The sequence below is a fragment of the Delphinus delphis genome, chromosome 16 (assembly GCF_949987515.2).
Source record: "Delphinus delphis chromosome 16, mDelDel1.2, whole genome shotgun sequence".
In the NCBI taxonomy this organism is placed as follows: domain Eukaryota; kingdom Metazoa; phylum Chordata; class Mammalia; order Artiodactyla; family Delphinidae; genus Delphinus; species Delphinus delphis.
In genome coordinates this window covers 44,471,253-44,488,227 of record NC_082698.1, presented here as the reverse complement: position 1 = coordinate 44,488,227, position 16,975 = coordinate 44,471,253, and the positions used below count along the sequence as shown (strand labels likewise).

The 16,975-nt window shown below is 42.6% G+C and overlaps 1 pseudogene; it reads right to left on the bottom strand.

The window, feature by feature from the left end:
- Positions 1–2,687: 2,687 nt before the first annotated feature.
- On the bottom strand, positions 2,688–14,190 carry LOC132439186 (riboflavin kinase pseudogene; annotated as a pseudogene).
- Positions 14,191–16,975: the final 2,785 nt, after the last annotated feature.

Genomic DNA, 16,975 nt, shown 5'->3' with positions numbered 1-16,975 from the left:
GTAAAAGGTCGCTGTCCTCATGTTGGAAATGGAATCTATTTGCTCCATGGACACTAACTAGATTTTAATTCCATCATTGACCGAGGGGTCAACAGTTGCCATCTAGATGAAGAATCAGAGCTTGGGAGTCATTCACAATGGATCAAAGCCTAGTTTCTCTTCTTTTTTTTTTTTTTTTTTTTTTGCGGTACGTGGGCCTCTCACTGTTGTGGCCTCTCCCATTGCGGAACACAGGCTCCAGACGCGCAGGCTCAGTGGCCATGGCTCATGGGCCCAGCCGCTCCGCGGCATGTGGGATCCTCCCGGACCGGGGCACGAACCCGTGTCCCCTACATCGGCAGGCGGACTCTCAACCACTGCGTCACCAGGGAAGCCCTCTTCTTTTCCTTTTTAATGCATGGCTATGGAATCTCCTGACCTCCTGTCTATGGCAGATGCAGGGGGACGTGCTCATCACAGGCTCTCAGTGAATATTTTATGATGACAATAACCATCATCATGGGGATCTGTCAAAAGCACTGAGTGGTCTACAACACAACCAAAAACTCGTGGACTGGTGGTCCACTGGTGGAATTTTAATTGCCAGAATCTACTAAGATATTCTTTGTGATGAAATTGTAGAAATGTCCTAAGTATATTTTGAAAAGTTGTACCTTCTCCATTTTAGGGACACAAATAAGTTACATTGTTTGAACCCTCTACACACTTACTCATTTTTGTCCACTAGATTTGTCCCAACAGAGTGTGTCAACATCACCTACTACAACAGCACTTCTCTTCCTCTTGTTGTATTGCTAGAAACTTTTGTTTACTACATTTAATGTTTTTACATTCAGCATAGAAGAGTACAACCTGTTATATCTTCATTGAGGATTTTTTTCTTTTAGTGGAATAAATTAACACTATTCATCATATTGACTGTGCCAGCCTTGGGTTCCACCTTGTCTCCTATTCATGTTCCACTCTTGCCTTCTTTTTTAAGAAGAAACATCACTTGGTCAAGATTTATTTCAAGGCCTGAAAACAGTGACTAAGCGAAAATGACCCTACTGCAATTTCTTATAATATATAAATACTTAATATAAAACTCAAAAAAATGTAGACACTATTAACTAACTCCTAAACCACACACTAAAGGTTTTTCAAAAGCAATAGTTATTTAACAAAATGTAAGATGACAATATCAAAGAATTTTCACACTTAAAGAGGACACAATCAGTCGCAAGCCACTCAAACACAAATCTTTTTTACGTTTTCCATGTTTGTTTTTAACTTTGTTTCATAGAACCACTGATAATTGAGGCTTCTTTCAAGTATAGGATTTCTAACATTAAATTACATTTTCTAAGATTTCTATAAAGAAGAAAAGAAAAAGACACATACTACATTGTTTGCCATAAATTCATACACCAAAAAGTCAAAGTAAAAATCCATCTGAATTTATTCCTGCTTCCCCCTTCTCCAACATTAGCTTTAGATGTTTTTCTAAATATTATATAAACAGTTTTGTTAAAATTAGTTCTCTCATTTATGCAGATTAGGGGAAAATGGTTTTATAATGAGTTATCTTTAAAATTACCTTCTAGATAGCACTCCTTAGCCTTAAATTACATTGTGCACACACAACTACAACTGTTTGCATTTGCTCGGGAACATATAATCACATTAAAAACAAATAACTTTGTATTTCATAGTTTAGTTGGCTCTTAAATAGTTTCCTGGGGTGGGAGTAGGGCTGGGGAACAAATATTTTGTGTTGTTTAAGAAACTGGTATATATAAATGAACTGACAGGTGTTCGTTTAAACTTTGAGGAAACCTACAGATGAAGTTTTGGGTGTTTTTCCTAAAATGCAAGAGATACGTGCTTAATCACTGTTCATACAGTGAAGGGATGGGATGGCAGATACAGACGCAGATGAAACTCTACATTTTGTAAATGTAGAGTTGGATATTCTAAATGGAAAAACTGACACTGACAATTGTATACAGGAAACAAAGGTTGAGAAAAATGTTGAAGAATAGCTACTCTTAAAAAGAGAGAAGTGTTATACGACACAAAAATGAGAACTAGAGATTCGAAAAACACTCATTTTACTGTTTTAAAAGAAAAACAAAAAATAATAGGGAGAGAGTCTAGACCAATTAGAACTGAGGCAGCTGTAACAAAAATGGAACACAGTACAATGATTTGAGCCCTTAAAGGAAATGACTAATTAAAATGAAATTTCACAAGTCTTCATGTCTATAATAATATATAAATGCACAAAATACAAAAAATACCAAGTCTGGATTTTTCCCCTTAGGTGTGTAATAAACTGTCAACCCTCTGCTTAATATAGTTACTTTTATAAGCCTCCTGATTAGCAGAGCATGCTATACAGGTGCATGCATGCTAAAATTTTACCATGAGAATGATAGTTCTCATCTCAAACTAGTGACTTGCCTGCTACCCGTATTTATATATATTTCATTTCCATTATAAAACACTTAAGACCTTTCCAGTGGTCCATTTTAATCAACATATTACATAAAAAAGAAAATTTTTAAAATGAATCTTTTTAGTACTGTAATACGATGGGTTTAATTGAACAGTTGGAACATAATATGGTAACTACATTGTACTGTTTAATTCACAGCTGTAGGAAAATGTTTGATTTTTAAAGTATAACCAAGATGAGACTGTAGTTATGAGCAGTAAAATATTAGAAAACAGTGAATGAATAAATAAGATGCTTTTCCATCAGTGGCCATTATTTTACTTTTAGGAACCTGGAAGAAATTGTCTTCTCTGAGTTTCAAATGTTCTGGTAAATCTCGTCGTTTCTTAGCTTCCTCAATATCACCCTGAATTGCTGAAATAAGTGACTCTAAAGAATCAAAGTTCTTTTCTGGTCTGAGGTAGCCAACGATGGCCACATTGAGAACTTCCCCGTAGAAGTCCTCTTTGAAAGCATGCATGATATGAGTTTCCATGGACTTTTTTGTATTCTTGCAGTATGGGTTCCATCCTATCTATGCTCACCACCGTCTTATGGACGTCTCCACTTCCAACACTGGCCCAACCATAATATATGCCAGTGGATGCATCAGCTGGAAGATTATCTACTACTTGTTCAGGAAGGTTAGCTGTAGGGATGCCCAGCTGCTTGGAGCCGCGACCGAAGCCCAGCACCACCTGGCCGCGGCAGAAGTACGGCAGACGCCTCATGACCCCGTCCGCTCGGGGTGCGGGCTGCGGTCCAGTCCGCGCGTGCCCGGACCCCCCGGACCAGCCGGGGGACACGGGCGGGAGCTCCGCAGGCCGGCCTTCCTTCCGGGCGAGCGCACCGGCGTACACGGGCAGAGCGGCGCGGACGACACGCGACGCGGCGAGACCCTCACGCCGCTGACCGAACTAAAGGTGCCGAGTGACTCAGAGGCTGCGTCTGGGCTCCGGAACGCCGGCAACTGCGGAAGTCTCTTGCCCTGCTTTTGTTTGGATTCATCTTCTTATGTCTTTGCCCATTGCCTTATTTTTATTATTTTGGGATTGACTGGGTACACTGATAAAATATTTAGTTTTAACCCAATATAAAAGTCTGTGATTCAAAGTGAGAGTTTATCCTGATCATTTTATTAACAAGATTTATATGTTTAGTTTTATGTCTACTATAAAACATGGTTTTATGGGTTTTGTTGTTTTATGGTTCTTTTTAATGGACCTTTTTTAAAAATGTTTATTGGAGTATAGTTGCTTTACAATGTGTGTTAGTGTCTGCTGTACAGCAAAGTGAATCAGTTATACCTTTTTACAGACTACAGTTATCTTTTTTAACTTGACTTTTCCCGTGATTTTGGAAGTCATATCTACTATTTTTATCCTATTAGTAATGACATTAAATTAAAATGTACTGATATCTATTTTCTCTAATTTTCATTATCAAAAATAGAGCAATGTCAATTGATTATTCCTTATGTAATATGAGGAATTTGCTTTTACTTCTTGTCAACACACATTTTAACTGACAATCCCATTTGGGTCACAATCCTTTTTTCCTCATAATTCTGTAGACAATTCTGTCTTCTTCATGTTGCAAAGGAGAAGTGGGGGGCAAGCTTTATCTGCATGGATACTCACTGAATCTGTTTTTATTCTTGAAATTAAAATATATTATCAAAATTAAGTCTAGGCATTAATTTTTTTTCATTATTTTTGTCTGATTTTCAGAAAACTCAAGACTTTCTCTAGCTCAGGAAAACTTCTCCCAAATTGTTTTTTAATAATGGCTCCATTTTTATTGGTTCTTTTTCTGAAATTCCTAGCGTTTACATATTAAACATGTCTCTTGTCCATGCTTTTTATATATTCTCCCATTCTTTTTATCTCTTTGTCTTTTTTCTCTGAGTTTTGTGATGTAAAAGTTGACTTCTGCTCCATCAAACCTGTTTGCTGCAGGATCCATTTTGCTGTTCACTTCCTCCATTTCAATCTGAAATGAACATTTTCTTTTTAAATCTCCATGCTGGCTTCCATTACCTGTTTGTTTTTCTCTTTATGGTTCCCTGCTCAAATTTCATAGAAGAAATGTCCTTTTGAAGCTTTTTGGAAACACAAATCAGGAGTGCTTCCCGCGTCTCTTGTAGAAACTATATTTCATAGAAAAATATTTTCTCTGATTCCTCAGAGTGGTCCCTTCTGTTGAACTCTGCTATCTTTTCATTTGCCTGGCAATTTTTCTCTGTGTGCTCATCATTACAAAGGGAGCACAATATTTGTCCAGGACCAGGAACTGAGATCCCAGTCTGAATTGTTCTGACCCAAGGGAAGGGAAAGGAAGAAAATATAGGTTTAGATTTACTAAATACTCAAGTTTTGCTTTGCTGATTCAGTGGCCTGGGGAGCTAGGCAGCTCAGGAGTGAACCAGCAGAGGTGGCCCCGCACAGAGCTCTTCATCTCTGCTCAGTGTCTTTGCTAAGTTTTGGAGGGTGTCAGGTGTTTTCTGGGAGTGTCCTTGTTCTTTGCTGAGTGCTGGCCAAGGGTCACTCCTGTTCTTGACCTGGGCTTATCGTCCACAACAGGTGTCATCTGGGGGTTAGAGCCACCATGGGTTTGTGAACTGACAAGATTTCCATCTACTGAGTCCCTAACTCCCCCCACCGCCCCTCCCCCACAGCGCACTGCCCCCGGCAAAACTACTACAGGGCATTGGAGGGAGTCTCCCAGCCTTTCCTCCTAGTACTTTCTGAGTAAATTCCTCCTTTACATGTGAGGAACTGCACATCCTCACAGTGCTCGTCTAAAAGAAGCTCTGGGACATTTTGGATGTGAGACTGTCATGCTCCCCTACTCTCTACAGCTGATTCACATTTCCCTGTTTTCATAATAACTGAACATGTTAGCACAAAAGTTGCTGAGGATAATTTCTCTTATTTCACAGTATATATGTTTTGCTGAATTTTCTTCCTGGAACTGAAAGAGTCCGATTTTCTTTCCTTTGGAACAAATGGTATGTAAAACGCCATATAAACCCCATTTTAACTTGGAAGCTGTTCCATGGAATATATTGTCCAGTTTAACAATGAGTCCCATTGTCAAATTTATTCTCAATATAAAAAGCAGTCACAGATTATCAAAACTTGCAAGCTGGTCAGTGTTCTTTCTATAGGTTTCTGGTGGGATGTTTTGCAGATAACATTTTGTGTAGGAAGCAATCATGGCTTCATTCCATGATAGGCAAGTTGCCAGGAAATACTAAATCAAGTGGCAATAGATTCCCTAAAGAAAGTTGTTCCTGATTTATGATGATTGTTCCAACAATACTGCTGAACTTTTTACACATGGAAATGACCACTGAGTTATGTTTTGCATTATGTCAGAGAACAGCCAACCTGCCAGATCCAACGTTGCAGCTGGAATGCAGAAAAGCCCCATTATGTTAATTTCCAAAGTCTGGGAAAAATGACTTCTTATTCCCAAAGGGTAAGTACTTTTTTTTCCCTCCAGCACATCTCACACCCTGAATCTATGGTGGCATTTAAAAGAGTGGGAAACAGCCTAAGCTGGGTTTGAGGTGGGGTATGGTGGAGGCAAAGATGGCAGGAGTGGAGGGGCTGACGACAAGGGGAAAAAAGGAAGACTAATCAATAGCAGGGGGTCGCCAAGGGCCGAGGAGGGGTCTGCATTATTTTCGAGAATTGATCACAGTTTCAAGAGAAAAGTTCAGCAGACTTATCTTCCAACTGTTGGAGTTGCCTGGAACCCTCAACAGAGTGTGTGTGTGGCTATGTGTGTGTGGCTGTGTGTTGTATCTGTGTCTGTGAGCTTGTGTGTTCCTGTATTTTGCTCCTGGAACTTTAAGAAAAGCCTAGACCAGCATTATCCAGCAGAAATGTAATACAAGCCACATATGTAATTTAAAATTTTCTAGTAGCCACATTAAAAAAAAACTAAACAACTGGTAAAATGATTTAATAATACAATTTATTTAACCTAATATGTCAAAAATGTTATCATTTCAACACGTAACATACCTAAAACTTATTAATGAGATAGGGAACACTTTTCTTTTTATAGTGGGTCTCTGAAATCTGGTGTGTATTTTACACTCACTCACAGCACATCTCCCTTTGGAGCCGCCACACTTCTCAATCCCAACAGCCACACGTGCTAGCTTGTGGGATGGAGCAGGCTGGACAATGAAGAACAATCACCCTCTCAGTTCTGACTCATTCAACTTTGCTCAACTCTTTGTGTTTCCCTAAACCTGCAGTTCCCCCTCCTCTGGAGATCCCAGAACACACCTGTCAAAGGCACCCCCACTACCAGCTCCTTGAAGAATATGGTACATGAAGCATCACTCTTTGGGCTGTTCCGTCAGCCTTCCTTACTCAACAGGTCAAGAAAAACCTTATGATTAAAAACCCAAGAACCTGGGAAATACATGTGCAAAAGCACCTTGACGCATCAGCATTGCATTTGGTCTTCCAGGAGAAAGCCGTTCTTTCTCCCTTGGTCTTCGCTGCCCCCTTCCAACCTTTGTCTTGCTAACATTTCTCAATAAATGTTCTCCTTCCTTCCTCCCTGGTCTCCTTTTCCAGACTGAGCAGGATGTGGGCGAGGGGGGCTGCTGGGGGCATTTCTGTGTCCTGTCCTGGGGAGGCAGGGAAGGTGGAGCCAGCTCTCACTTCACTGTCAGTCCTGCAGCAGAAAAGTCTGAAGGTGGACCAGTGCATCTACATAAAACAAAAGGCAAGGCTGGCGGGACTCCCTGCAATGGTTCTCGAAGATCTGCAGAGGAGTGGACACATGAATGAAGCTGTCCAGATGTCAGATGAGATTGGTGGGAACTGTGGAGAACTGGAGAACACTGGCCCCACCCAGGGCATTTCAATTTACTTTTTAACCCTGTGCAGGCCGAACTACACTGGACAGAGCCCCAGAGTCATTAGTTTGTGGTACACACTGCCCTGCCAAGTCACACAGGTAATGACCTTTCCTAGTAAAGGGCCATGTCCTGGGGATTCACATCACAGCCTGACAGTGGGGATCTGGAGATCTGATGCTTTGCCTCCTGGCTCCCCTTTCTTGGGATCTGCTGTCTATCAACTGCCTGGCTTGATATCTGGGTAACCTGCTCATCTTCATCTTCATGCATATTGACAACCACATCACTGACCTTACAACCAACCTCCTAACCTTGCAGATTCTCAGTCCTCATTTCTAATGGCCCAAAATTCCATTTAGAACCGGATCCTCAAATGGGGTGAAATGTAACATGCAATTTGGAATCATGGGGCAGTTGGTTACCTCTGAATCTATGTCAGTCACTGACTTTCTCCACAAAGATGTAGGCACACTGAAGCCCAAGTATCTGGAGGCTTAAACCCACCAGCTCTGCCCAGAAGTCCAGGTGGAAGCACTGAGCCCTGCCCAGTCCTGACCAGACCTCTTCTCAAGAGGTTAGACTCCTCCCTAAACTTCCAGCAAAGTGCCAGACAGATCAGATTGAATAAAAACGTCATTACCTTCCTATTTCACCTGCATTTACTGGAAGCTTCTGCTATTGCCCAACTACTGGAACAGATTTCCCCTTGGAAATGACACTGGCTTGATCTTGCCTGCCTCTGCCACACCTAGTCCCAGCTTCCTCTTCCTCCTGGCTCCGGCCCCAACACACTGCCCTGCCAAGTCACACAGGTAATGACTTTTTTTTCCTCCATGTCTTTCTTCTTCTTGGGAGGAAATAAGCTAGAATGAGGAGAGGAAGGCTTTTAAGTCTGAGAAATCTGGTTTTGAATCTCGGCCCCAAGATTTAATGATTCTGTGATCTCAGGCAAATTACTTAACATCTTTGAGCCTCAATTATTTTCACCATAAAAATGTGATCAATCCTATTTCATAAGCTTGTGGGGAAGATCAGAAAAGATAGTGCTCCTAAGATACTTAGCATATAACAGACATTTGGTACACATTGGCTAGTGTTACCACTGAACCAGCACTTTGCCCACATTGCGACTACCAGTCTCTTCTTCCCTCTTCCCTGTTCTCAATCACCATTAGGAGCCTTTTGACCCCATTGGTAGCAACCATAGCCTGGGTCCCACGGATTGCTATTTTCCACTGGTCTCCCACAGACCGCCTAGCAATACCCTACCCATCCCCAGCTCTCTTGGCATATTCTCTGCCTGTGGCGGGGACCCATTTAGTCCTTCTCAGGTCCTTCCCTGTCTTCTTCCAAGAAGCCACATCCCATGCTCTGGATGACTGGATTAGGGAGGGGCACAAGCCTCAATCATCAGGAGGGCCAGAAAGAGATGAGGAAATAGTGCAGCTCCTAGAGATTTCCAACACAGCATAAACCACTATGGGGTGAAAACAGCTTCTCTAAATACAGGTTAGATAGATATGGCAACAGTTCACTGCCAAGACCTTTCCAGGGTTGCATCTTAATGGGTACAGTGTTTATTTAAAGTCAGCCATACCTGAGCTATCTAATAAGAGCAACGATTGAATACTGTTCTTGTCTCTACCTAGAGTCTATTCTAGAGCTCAGCCCTTTTAGGTTATAAATCAATGTCTCAGGGTGAGTGATGCTAGCTCCTACAACTAACCCTAATATCTCAGTCACTTAACACACAAAGGTTTATTTCTCAGACAGTATTGATGTGGGTCAGGCAGCCCCCTCCATCTGGAGCTATATGACCTAGGACAGTGGCCTCCAAAGTCCCAGCAGGAGGAAAAGAGGAGGCACACTGACCTGCTCATCCCGGAAGAGACCCTTGTCACCTCTGCTTACAGTTCGTTGTCCAGACATTTGACTCACTGCAAGGAAGCCTGGGAAATGTGGAAAGCGTATGAAATATTGTTGAGCAGGGCTCTGCTCTAGAACGTGTGTTTGTGTGTGTGTGTGGGGGGGGGTGTTTATGGACTGCTGATGCATGTCCCTGTATGTGTGTGCTGGTGCCTTTTCTATTCCTAAAGTGTCCTCGCCCTGCTCCTCTACATCTCTCTATTCCTTTGAGGGACTTGTGAGGGACCAGCCTCCCACAGTGCTTGCAGAAAATAGGTACTTTACCATTTCAATTTAGTACAACTCACTCAACTTCTGATGAGTGTCCCTTATAGTAATAATAAAATAGAAAAAGGTGTCATTTATCAACTCCCCTCAAAGCTGTAGGTTCTACGCTAATAAGCACTTCATATTTCTTATGTCATTTAATTGGCCTATGAAATAGGTGCTGTTTTTATCATCATTTTACAAATGAAGACACAGGTTTGTGAAGATAATATAACAGCCCATAGTCGAAAGCAAGTAAGAGGAGATCTTGGGACTCAGCCAGCCCATCCAACTGAGATCCTTTGGGGCTGGCCTTTACACCACACACGTCTCTGAGGAAATGCCAGCATGACAGGGTGAAGACGGGAGCTATCTGCAGGCTCATAAGTGAAATGATTCCTATGGGGTTTCTTGTTTAGATTGTAATCCCCCAAAATTCAGAAAAGTATTGGGAACATTCACAAATATTTGAAGTTCTCATTTCACAGCTTATATATTTTTTTCTTACAATGCAACACAACAATATTTCCAATGAGACAGCATCAAAAATCCTTAGCATCATGGGGCTTTGCAAACTAAGACTATAGCGTGATACAAATAAAACTGTTTTTCTTAAGATATTTATAATGTTATTGGATTTATTTAAATAAGCTTCATTTGTTATATCAGCTTTCGAATTGTCAACTTTAAAAAGGCAATCAATAATACTCCATAAAATTTGTTCCTAACTTTTTACAAATTTATTTTTCCTCACTATTTTAACGTATCACGATTTTCTCCAAAAGCCTGAAAATTAATTTTGGGAAAAACAGATAGATATACTACACTAAAGTTGCAGAGAGCTAAGTGCTCATGAAGACTTACACCACTTTCCAAAGAGGGTTTTTGATTCAGGTCAGGCTAGATGTCAGCACCGCAAACACACAAAACCCGGCTGTTGAAGGAATATTTGACTTTTGTGTCCCCAGTTCTCTCTCACTGGATTTTCAGTTTCATGTACCCGTATGAGTGTATCTGTGTCCTTTCATATTCCCACATTACCCTAATATTCTTCTTAAGTATCTGATTTTGTCTAATTTCAAATTTTTCTTTTTAATAAATAACTCTGGCCCTGGAACTACTCAGTTTTCACCAGGAGAAAATAAACATCAGCACACTGATAATAAAAGTTGCTTTGAAAGTGCTCCTCACAAGTCACGCTTGTTCAATGTCCACAATGAAGCTATATTTCTAGTTATTTCCTTCAATTGCACACAGGTAAAAGGCTCATATTTCCAGCACACTCTTGCTCCTAGAAAGCCGAATTGCAGGGGAGCAGCCTGGCCCCCTGCTCATCTTCAAGCTGGATGCAGCCCTGCAACAGTGCAAATGAGGCCAGACAGAACTCATTGTGGCAGCTAAATCCCCAAGGTTTGCTCACAGAGCCTGTTCCTGTACCACTGTCATCAACCTGTCATGAGACTCCAGCCATCATTCCCAGAAATCCATGTACCAGGCCATCTGCTCCCAAGTCAAATTGCTTACTTTGGGGCACACCTTCTACACAAAGAGAAATGAAACTTTAGGAAATTCAGACTGACTCCAAGCCAAGCTCCCAGGCTGAAATAGCATGCCAGTGCTGAAAGCGTCTGGACCTTGCCCTCCTTCTCAAAGGCCTCCACCAGGAGCCTGGACCCTTGCAGCCCTTAGAATGCCCAGCCGTGCATGCAGTATATAGAGTTCATAAAGCACTTGGCCAACTTTCTATTCAAGATGATTCTGGTTACAACTTAGCTGTATCCCCATATGAGAGAGGTATAATTTTTAAAAATCGACCTGGGACATACTCCATTTCACCCTTCAGTTATCAATCCCAGGTCACCAGCTGGCACTTGGAAGAATCCTGGGGACAGATCTGCATAAACAAGAGCAGTCCCTCGTTTGCTTAATTCCCAAGATATTTCTGAACACCACTGCCCTAAGCCCTAGTTGTGGCAGCTCTAATTCATTCCTCTTTCCTCTCGCAACCCTCAGCTACAAAAGAGAAAAGAAAAAAAGAAAAGAAAGAAGAAAAAGCAGTGTGACAACTAAACAGGATAATATCAAACATTTAACATTTGAATAATGCTTTACAGTTTAAAGCCCTCATTATAAAACTGCACCATTTTTTCAGGTGGAAACAAATGAATTGGCCCTTGAGAACGCTAATGCTGTAAACACAGCTTGATTGACCTTTTAGAGGCATGAAGTGCAGAGTTCTCTGATTTGAAAGCACGAATGTACTCTAGATGCAATCACAGTAGGGCCAAAAGAAAGGAGATAAATCCGCAAGCTTTTGCTCCCCCTGGCGAAGCCGTAGCATCCAGTGACCAGCCCAATGACCCAGTCTGGGCCATTTCCTCCCAGACGAAGGGCACATTTTTGCACCTTATACCTCCCCGCCACTAAGACATGACATGGTGTTTAGTAAGCCTTATGGATTTTGGAAACAAAACAGACCACACTTGGAAGTACTGATTTGACCGACTTATCAGATGACCCAGTAGGCTGCCAATTCTGAGTGGAGCTCAGAATAAGAAAAGGCTCTGCCGCAGGTCCAGCTATGCACTCAGTGCCCTGACTCTCAGGCAATGCAGCATCTGGTGGAACAGGACTCTGCAGGGTCTCTGGAAAGTCCCAGTAGCAGAGCTGGGTCACAGACCCCTAGGAGGCTGAAGCAGGGCCACCCCTTCTGTGGCAGAAAGCTACTCACTCTTTGAAAAGCAGCTCCAGGCATGTCAGTGGGCCCTGGTAAAAATGAGCTCCCAGCCCGGGGAGGGCAAGTTACCATGCAGCTGGGGCTGGATATAATCATGAGTTTGGGTGGGCACGGCAGCAATCTTTCCCACAAAGGAACTGGCATATTCAAGGTCTGGCCTATGCAGACCCAAGGGGAAGAGAACATTATGTAAACTGATGGCCCAGTCTCCTATGTCTGTCCTGCTGTTTCACTTACATCTGCCTTCAGCTCACACCTATGGACTCATGGAGTTTCCCTGTGGCCAGCTGCCAGAGGAGGGAAGAACCAGGCCTGGCCGCACACCTGAGCTGGCATCCTAAGTTGGTGCTCACAGCTGAAGCAAACTGCCGCAGTTCTCAGTCCACTCATGGGTCCCGAGAGGAGGACAAGAGTAAAGGAAAAAAAACCCTCATAGGCAGCGCTGCAAGCAACACATGTGGCTGATGAAGAACTGATTAGAAGATGGGGGAAATCAAGCAAGGTATAGAAGTAAGACTGGGCTCTCCCACCATCACCCCCTCGACCCTCTTATGGATTTTGTGCTTCCTGTCACTGCCACCTTAGGCTTTGACAGATCAGAGGCCCTGGTTCAGGGGATGGAAGAGTGATGGTCGGGGAGAGGCTTCTCTCTAAGTGAACATAATAGTCTGCTCAACTTGAAGGAGGAACTCTCATCTGGTCACTTCTGGACCACTAATGCCAGTGAACCAGTGGGTTAAAAAAAAAAAAAAAAAAAGAGGAGTTAGTGGTGGGGGTCCTGGATCCTGATTACTCTGAGGAGCTAGGGTTTCTCCTGTGTAATGGAGTCAGGGAGGGGTCTATATAGAACTCAGGTGACTTATTGGTTTATCTCTTGGGGCTTCCATACTGCTGAGAACGGTGAACAGGTAATTGCAGCAACTGCCAGCTGACACAGGCAAGACAACCAAGGACTTAGATGCTTTGGGTAAGAAGATCAAAGTTCCCACACCAAGAAAGTGACCTAGACAAGCCCAAGTGCTGGCCGAGGGTAAGAGAAATCTAGACTAGGTGGTGGAAGAATGGTCACTGAATACTAGTTATTGCCACATAGCAAGTTGCAGTAGTGACTTGTTTCACTAATAACATTTAATTAAATATTTGCAGAGATTGCAGCAGCTATGACCTTGAAGCTGACTCTGTGCCACATGGCACTGAATGGATGGCCTTAGCAGATATGACTGGTACAAGTGTGGCCTGCAGTGGACACCTGTTGGGCATCCCTTCAAATGCTCTCAGCCTCACCTGCCTCCTGTTCCAGCCACTATGGAGCATCCAGTATTCTGTAGGAGCCAACATCCTTCACGCAGGTACAACCTGGAAGTATCACTCCTGTGTGCCTCTCATTTCCTGTCAGTGTTTCTCTGTAACCTGCTTAGTAGCCAGAGATGCTCAACCCAGAAATTTTGGGGGCATGTCACCCTATTGGGGGAGTTCTTTGACTAATGGGGATGGGAGGCAATGCATAAATGTTTCCCTCTTTCTCCTCCATAGAGAAGATTCTGATATTCCTTTCACATGACTCCTTAAACTGTCCCCTGGGATCAAGCATCCAGTTGCCTGTAGCAGTGAACAACACAATGATAAATCGTGTTTTTTTCTCACTCCTTGCCTCACTCCTCCTGACCTTACTCCTACCCCCTGGAATCCAATAAAGCATTTTCACTCAAGTCTCTGTTTCAGGCTCTGTTTTCTGGGGAAATGAGGCTAAGTTACATCACCCATTTCCAGCTACTACCTTTGTCACCTTCCGGCCTTGTGATCATTCCACTGCCTCCAAGTCCTATCACTACCCTGGTAACTTTAACATTCAAGCCCTATACCTTCAGTTCTCAGTCCTTTGATCAGCTCATTTCCAGTGACCTTCACCTCCATTCCACGCTATCACCTTGCTTCCATTGCCTCCTTGAATGCTGTCATCAATGATTACTGCTGTATGCATAAGTCCAAAAGTTAGAAATCCCACTCTCTTCCTCAACCTTTCATCCTTCAGTCCCTTTCATTCAGTTACTCCCACTGCACCAATGTTGTAACATCATGAAGACTTTGCAGCCCAGGAACTGTCTATGTTCCCATTACCCAGCTGCTTTCTCTTGTCCTCCTTTTTTTTTTTAATCCAGTTAAAATTCCACAGAACACTATTTCTATCATGCTTGCCAATTTCCACAACTCCCTTGCCCTCCCAACTCTCTTCTTGAAAAACCCCTCTCAGAATTAATGCGTCTGTCCAACTTTTTTTGTATTTATATCCCAGGTGTTAATCACTGTTAGAGAAAAACCATAAAGCTGAACAATTTGGTGCCATTATAATAGCTGCCAACATTTATTGAGAGCTTAATCTTTGCTAGGCACTATTCAAAACGCATTACATAAATTAGCTCATCTTGCTTCCTACATCAGGCTGGAAAGTTGCCCAGAAATTCTGTTCTCAAACCTCTGAAATTCATTCTCATCAGAACACTTTCTCTGCTGCTGCTCAGAGAAAACAGAAGTCATCAATTAAAAACATGGTATACATCATCCTTCACATTTCAGTAGCATTCAACAGAAATGAGTCCTCCTTTCTAATCCAAACACTCTCTTTATCCTTCACACCACACTCTGCTAGGTTTTTTTTCTACCTCTTTGTCCCCATTTTGCTTATCTCCCATATTCCTTTTTCTCACATAAACTTTTTTCTTTATCTCTATCTCCATCACCATCTACCAAGCGCTCCAAAAATAGCAATGTGGGTTGCACCCATAAGGTTCCCTCTCCCTCACTGTCTACCCCCACACCTTCCAATCTCTAATTCCATAGTTCCTACTTCTTAAATATCTCTGGGGATTGTCAACTTCTCTTTCCATCTATTGCTGTAGTCTAGATCACCATCTCCCACCTGCATGGCTGCAAGAAATTTCTAGCTAGTCTACTTGCCTTCAGTTATGCCTGTATCAAATGCAAATGACTTCTTCAGGCTCATGCCCACAAGTCTTTTCTCACACCTGTCAACACATATTGATATATGTTTTTAGGACTGACTCCCCACCATTGAGCTCCCTGGGAACAGGCACTATGTCTTGCTCCTATCTTGGTTTTCCCCAACTCATGCCCTGTCATGAGGCTGTTCTCTGTAAAGTTTCACTGACTGAGTGGATGACCATTAAATAAATCAGAGACTTAATCCATCAATTAACAAGTAGATAAGTAGTATCTATTTTAAACTCCTCATGACTGACTCAGTTTCCATATTTTATTTACCTCCCATCATAACACAAACCAAACTTGAAATTAGAATAATTATTAAATTTATTAAATGAGTGTATGCATCTCAGTTCCAGATAAAAATTCTAAAGCATTTAGGTATATTTTTGAACACACTGGATAATATTTTACTTCAATGGACCAGAAGGGTCTGTAAGCAAATTTGTTGGACTTCAGAAAGACAGACATTCCACATACCTCCATCTTCATTTTATTTCCATAACTGGGGTTTTGTGACCTACAAAGGGGTGAAGGTGGGGCCTGAGTACCCTGAAACAGTGAGTGTGGACATCTGAATTCTGGGAATGCTTGGCTCAGTTGTGCCATGGATAAGATATGGGGACATGTCTAACGAGCATGGCCAAAAGCAGGGGGTATCTGTGGCAATCTTCAGACTCTTGAGCCCAGAGGCTTAGAGTGAGAATGAAGAGATATGGCAGAAATGAGAGGACCCTGGAGGGGAGGCAGGGTGCCTCAGATACAAGGGCAGGTGGACCTTAGGTCTGGGGTTCTGTCCGAAGATAACTGTGCTCCAACCCCTTCTGGCTCCTTTTTCTCCATTCAGGTTTTCATAGTCCTAAAAGGGAGAATGTGACTAGCTTGAATCAGGCTCCTCTCCCTTGAATCAATCAGCCATGGCCTGGAGCAGGATGGATGACCACCACTCACACCTTGCAGGAATTGTGAGCTAGATAACACCTACTTTCTTTACTCTGCACAGCCCAGAAGAAGTTTTTTTGAAGTTCTAATTAAAACTTGCTTAACCAATTCAGGACTAATTCCAGTGATTAAATCTTACATCTATTACATACAAATAATTTATGGGTCTTGGCGTATTTAGTCTTCAAAAACATAGGATCATGGGCCAGATCAAGCAGTAGCAAGTGGATATTAAAATTTGAGGGTCAGTAAATGTCTGAGAGGCAGTTATGGAAAACAAGATGAAGGCAAAGACTTTGCTCTGACAGGAGCCGATGAAAGAAATGGGCTTGCTGTCTGCCATCCAGCATGGAAAGGGGCAGAGCTGGGCGACTGGGAGTCTGAGCTGTCCCTCACATGTGCATATCTACAGCAATAAAGAATCCAGGGCATTAGCAAGTGACACCAAATCAGCCTGCACCATTTAGCTCTGACATGCCTGAGTGTGAACTCTCCATAATATGTCACAGTGCAGAGAGAGCAAGAGTGATAGGGGAACTGGTGACCTCTCCAAATCACACACACACTGCCCATCCCTGAAAGTTGCTGGGAGTCATGGGCCTCTCAGCAGAGCACGGATTTAATGCACCTCATGATATCCACTCCCACACAGAAGTGGAGGAAACGTTTGGAAAAGGAGAGCTTTGTATCAAGGCCTCGCACAGATGTGTTGCATCAGTGGCAGTGCTGCCTGGGGACTTCCCTCCCCAGTCTGCAC